This window comes from Lolium rigidum, chromosome 1, assembly GCF_022539505.1.
Source record: "Lolium rigidum isolate FL_2022 chromosome 1, APGP_CSIRO_Lrig_0.1, whole genome shotgun sequence".
NCBI classification, from domain to species: Eukaryota; Viridiplantae; Streptophyta; class Magnoliopsida; order Poales; family Poaceae; genus Lolium; species Lolium rigidum.
Genome location: NC_061508.1, coordinates 93,974,680 through 93,980,331, shown reverse-complemented (window position 1 = coordinate 93,980,331; position 5,652 = coordinate 93,974,680).

Sequence of the window (5,652 nt, the reverse complement as noted above, 5' to 3'; positions counted from 1 at the left end):
AAATGTGTTCCACCCCTACCAAATCGCCGCCTCCACCACATTCTAAAATGGGTGATCCTTCCTTCTTGCCGAGATTTTGGAGGTCGGCGCCCTTCTCTGCCTTTACCAATGGTTCGTTGCTCGCGTCAACATTGGTTGACTCGCGGCGGTTGTGTTCCCACCTCGCGTCCATCTTGCAAGTAAGGGGTTCGACTATTTTCCTAGGTATGCATGCTTATTTTGGAAGAGGAATCCATGTATATCAGTGATGGTTGTAGTTTGATTTCTTGATTATTTCTTTCATAGCTATGGATAGCGATGACAAAATGATGATCCAAGCTAATGATGAAGAGGAAGTAAATGCCACCGCCAATGAAGATGAGAACTTTTATCTAATAGCGAATGCTATTTTTAAGATATTTCAAATAAGTAATTTTACGCGTTTATCTTTTTTTGTCTTTCCTCGATGGAGGAGTTTGCCCCTTCCAGTTTTGATTCTTCCCCGCAATTAAGATCCCTATTAAGAAATAATATCTTGTTTGTGCTTTATTTGCAAGAAATCACTTTACTTTTTTTCAGGAGACACCTGTGGGAGCTGGAAAAAAAATCTGAACCATGACGCTACAATACCACTTTCACGTTCCTTGATCAGTACTTCAAGACCAACACTTTGCATTACTTAAGATAACCCAAATGTTGTAATACTTTTAAAATAGTATAATAAATAATGTAGCAGTTAAGGGCGGCGACATGAGTTAAGGGCGGCGACATGCCACGGCAAATTCCCCGGCTGTTAGAGCATCTCCACCGGAGCGTCCCATTGATACGTCTCCAACGTATCTATAATTTCCGATGTTCCATGCTAGTTTTATGACAATACCTACATGTTTTGCTCACACTTTATGACGATTTCATGCGTTTTCCGGAACTAACCTATTAACAAGATGCCACAGTGCCAATTCCTGTTTTCTGCTGTTTTTGGTTCCAGAAAGGCTGTTCGGGCAATATTCTCGGAATTGGACGAAATCAACGCCTAGAACCTTATTTTTCCCGGAAACTTCCAGAGAGCCAGAGTGGGACCAGCGGGGAGCCCTGAGGGCCCCACACATGGTGGCGGCGCGGCCTAGGGGGGCGCCCCCTACTGTGAGGGGGGCCCGTGGCCCTTCCGGCTCCGACTCTTCGCCTATTTAAGCCGTCCTGACCTAAATCTTCGATACCAATTGACGAAACTCTAGAAAGACTCCAGGGGCGCCGCCGCCATAGTGAAACTCCAATTCGGGGGACAGAATCTCGTTCCGGCACGCCGCGGGACGGGGAAGTGCCCCCGGAAGTCATCTCCATCGACGCCACCGCCACCATCATGCTCCGTGAGTAGTTCCCCCATGGACTACGGGTTCTAGCTGTAGCTAGTTGGTATTCTCTCCCCCATGTACTTCAATACAATGATCTCATGAGCTGCCTTACATGATTGAGATTCATCCGATGTAATCGGTGTTGTGTTTGTTGGGATCCGATGGATTGTTACATTATGATTAGTCTATCTATAAAGTTTGTGAAGTTATTGTTGCTTGCAATCTTGTTGTGTTTAATGCTTGTCACTAGGGCCCGACTGGCATGATCTTAGATTTAAGCTCTATACTTATTGCTTAGATTGTATCTACAAGTTGTTTGCACATGTCTATGTCCGGAACCCGAGGCTCCAGAGTGACAGCAACTGGGATAACTGGAGGGGAAGGCTTAGGTATGAGGATCACATGTTTTCATGGAGTGTTAATGCTTTGCTCCGGTGCTCTATTAAAAGGAGTACCTTAATTTCCAGTAGATTCCCTAGAGGCCCGGCTGCCACCGGCTGGTTGGACAAAAGATGTTGTACAAGTTTCTCATTGCGAGCACGTATGACTATATATGGAAAACATGCCTACATGATTAATAATCTTGATGTTCGTCTTAATGCTATTTCAATCCTATCAATTGCCCAACCTGTAATTTGTTCACCCAACACTTGTTATTGGAGAGTTACCACTAGTGTAGATAGCTGGGAACCCCGGTCCATCTCTCATCATCATATACTCGTTCTATATGTTATTGGAAGTAGTATCAACTATTTTACGGTGCCATTGCTCTCATATTACGCTCTACTGTCTGTCGTGTTCATCGTTACTACTTTGCTCTCATATTACTGCTGCTTTCACATCACCCACTGTTACTAGTGTTTTTCCAGGTGCAGCTGAATGGACAACTCAGTTGTTAAGGCTTATAAGTATTCTTTACCTCCTCTTGTGTCGAATCAATAAATTTGGGTTTTACTTCCCTCGAAGACTGTGGCGATCCCCTATACTTGTGGGTTATCAAGACTATTTTCTGGCGCCGTTGCCGGGGAGGCATAGCTCTACTCATAAGTTCACCTGGGGAGTACACTCTACCTCTCTCTCTGTTTTATTTTATTTTGTTTTGCTTAGTTTACTTTTGTCTAGTTTATTTGTGCTTAGTTTATTTCTGTCTAGTATTATTTTGCTTAGTTTACTTTTACTTAGTTTCTTTTTGTCTTGTTTTATTTTCCTCATATACCCAAAAATCCATAAAAATTTGAAAAACCGAAAAATTAAAAACTTTTGCTATGGGAGAACCTACAACCTATTTGGAGCTTATAGAATTATATAATAATTATGGAGAATCAAGAACGGGAAAAGTTATGAGTGCTGTGATAGAAAAACTGATTACAATTGCTAAAATCTTGCTTAAACGCCATGATATAAACTGTTGCTCTAAACAGGATACTAAACATCTTAAATTTCAATGTGGCTTTAGTGAGGAAGTTTTAATTAAGAACTATAATTGGAATAGCTATATTCATTTTGGGTTCGAAGAAGTAGAACAATTTGTCTTATTTATGGGAGCTTCTGAAATAGAATCCTTCATTGCTAAAAATTATGAAACTTGTGCTGTTTGTAAGGACCTTAAATATTATGTCTCTTCTATCCTTAATTTTTGCATAGAAAGCTACAGTGATAATCCTTATATCATTGATTATAAAGAGAGACTCATTAATGCACAAGAATGCACTCACAATTTGCAGGAACCCGTGAAAGAAGAAATTGATGAACCTGAAAGCTCATTGGATGAAAAAGAGGAGGAAATTGATGAACCTGAAAGCTCATTGGATGAAAAAGAAGAGGAGAGTGATGAACAAAAGGAGGAAGAATGGATTAGCTACCCATGCCAACCTTCTAATGAGAGTAACTCTTTATCTCTTACACTATTTGATTGTCCTCCATGCTTACCAAAAGAGGATGAATGTTATGTTCCTGTGGATTCTCTTGAAATATTTCCTATGAGTAAAACTTGTGAGAATAATTATGCTCCTGTTATCTATGATAATCCATGCTATTTTGATAAATCTTATGATAATGCTTTGCTTGTGCCTGATATCGAAATGCATGGTACTAAAGAGTTTTGCTTGGTAAATGTTTATGATAAATCTCTAGATGATGGTCCTATGTTACTTGATAATATTAATTGTACTACTAATGAAAATGGGATTTGAGAGGTCTTGACTTTATCTATGAGTCCCATATCTTTTGAGATTGATCAATCATCTTGTTATATTATTGATAAAAGTGAGTCTGAAAGTTTTGATCCTATTATTTTTGAGCTTGATAAAAATTATGTGTTTGTGGATCATGAAAAGCATGCTGTATGTGATAGTTATATTGTTGAGTTTATTCATGAAGCTAATGAAAATTATTATGAGAGAGGAAAATATGGTTGTAGAAATTTGCATGGTACTAAAACACCTCTCTATATGCTGAAACTTTTGAAGTTACTCTTGTTTTATCTTCTTATGCTTGTCACTTTGTTCTTCATGAATTTATTTGTGTACAAGATTCCTATGCATAGGAAGTGGGTTAGACTTAAATGTGTTTTGACTTTGCTTCTTGATGCTCCCTTTTGCTTCAACTCTTATTTCTTGCGAGTGCATCAATTAAAACTGCTGAGCCCATCTTAATGGCTATAAAGAAAGAACTTCTTGGGAGATAACCCATGTCTTTATTTTGCTACTGTTTTGTTGTGTCTTGGAAGTTGTTACTACTGTAGCAATCTCTCCTTATCTTTATTTTATTGCAATGTTGTGCCAAGTGAAGTCTCTAATAGAAGGTTGATGCTAGATTTGGATTTCTGTGCAGAAACAGATTTCTTGTTGTCACGAATTTGGGTAGGATTCTCTGTAGGTAACTAAGAAAAATCTGCCAATTTACGTGAGTTATCCTCAGATATGTACGCAACTTTCATTAGTTTTGAGTTTTCTGATTTGAGCAACGGAAGTACCTCTTAAAAATTCGTGTTTAGTGGCTGTTCTGTTTTGACAGATTCTGTCTCTGTTTTTTTTTTGCATTGTCTCTTGTGGACTTTAAGCAAGGCTTTCTAGACATGGAGAGCTGTAGCTAATGTTTTATTGAGTTCTTGCAATGTGTCACTACAGGACTAAATTGGATTAAAGTTTTTTGAGTACTAACCCCTCTAATGAAGTTTATGAGAAGTTTGGTGTGAAGGAAGTTTTCAAGGGTCAAGAGAGGAGGATGATATATGATCAAGAAGAGTGAAAAGCCTAAGCTTGGGGATGCCCCCGTGGTTCATCCCTGCATATTTCAAGAAGACTCAAGCGTCTAAGCTTGGGGATGCCCAAGGCATCCCCTTCTTCATCAACTTATCAGGTTTCTTCTATTGAAACTATATTTTTATTCGGTCACATCTTATGTGCTTTACTTGGAGCGTCTGTGTGTTTTTATTTTTGTTTTGTTTGAATAAGATCGGATCCTAGCAATCCTTGTGTGGGAGAGATACACGCTCCGCTTTTTCATACGAACACTTGTGTTCTTCGTTTTACTTTTAATGTTCAATGACAAAAGTTGGAAGCTATTGCATTTATTCTTATTTGGTTGGAAACAGAAAATGCCTCATATTGTCTTGGATAATTTGATACTTGGCAATTGTTTTGAGCTCTCAAGTAGATCATGTTTCTCTTGCATCATGTAGTTTAAACCTATTAGTGGAGAAATACCGTAGAGCTTGTTGAAATTTGGTTTGCATGATTGGTCTCTCTAAGGTCTAGATATTTTCTGGTAAAAGTATTTGAGCAACAAGGAAGACAGTGTAGAGTTTTATAATGCTTGCAATATGTTCTTATGTAAGTTTTGCTATACCGGTTCATACTTGTGTTTGCTTCAAACAACCTTGCTAGCCAAAGCCTTGTACTGAGAGGGAATGCTTCTCGTGCATCCAAAATCTTGAGCCAAAACCTATGCCATGTGTGTCCACCATAACTACCTACTATGTGGTATTTTTACGCCATTCCAAGTAAATACTTCATGTGCTACCTTTAAACAATTCAAAACTTTATTACTCCTTATTTGTGTCAATGTTTTATAGATCATGAGGAAGTATGTGGTGTTTTATCTTTCAACCTTGTCATTTACTCTTGACAGACTTTCACCAATGGACTAGTGGCTCATCCGCTTATCCAATAATTTTGCAAAAAGAGCTGGCAACGGGGTTCCCAGCCCCAATTAATTAACCTTCACTAATAATAATTCTCTTCACGTGTTTTGCCCTGATTCATCAGTAAGCAACTTAATTTTGCAAATAGACACTCCTTCATGCTATGTGAATGTTGGA